The following is a 441-nucleotide window of genomic DNA, read 5'->3' on the forward strand; positions in this document are numbered from 1 at the left end:
AGAATAGAAAAAGAAGAAGAGCAACAGATTAATCCACTTTGAAAGAGACCACAGGAAAGAAAGGAAGAAAGTGGATGCCTTTCTCACACGATCTATCTGTTCTTTTGGATTTCTATTTCTTCAAAAGATCTCTCCTGTTGCTTTTGTGGGGTGCATGCGGCCGTTCTCATCAAGAAAGCTATCTCCTGTTGCTCTTGAATCGAAACATAATTGAAGGAGAAAAGAGGGTCTTCTTCTCTGATCTATCTCCCTTCGTCTTAGAAAGTTTTTCTTTTCAAGGCGAAAAAAGAACGAAGTTTATTCAACTGTACATACACCCAAAGACGCCAGTTTCCAGTGCAGGACGCGCTAAAAGCTCTCAAAGAAAGTGGCAGTTGACTTCACACATCTGTACATTTACCTACCTGCCTACGCACTCTGTGCTATCTATCTATCTATCTT

Source organism: Cystoisospora suis, assembly GCF_002600585.1.
Source record: "Cystoisospora suis strain Wien I chromosome Unknown contig_12949, whole genome shotgun sequence".
NCBI lineage: Eukaryota > Apicomplexa > Conoidasida > Eucoccidiorida > Sarcocystidae > Cystoisospora > Cystoisospora suis.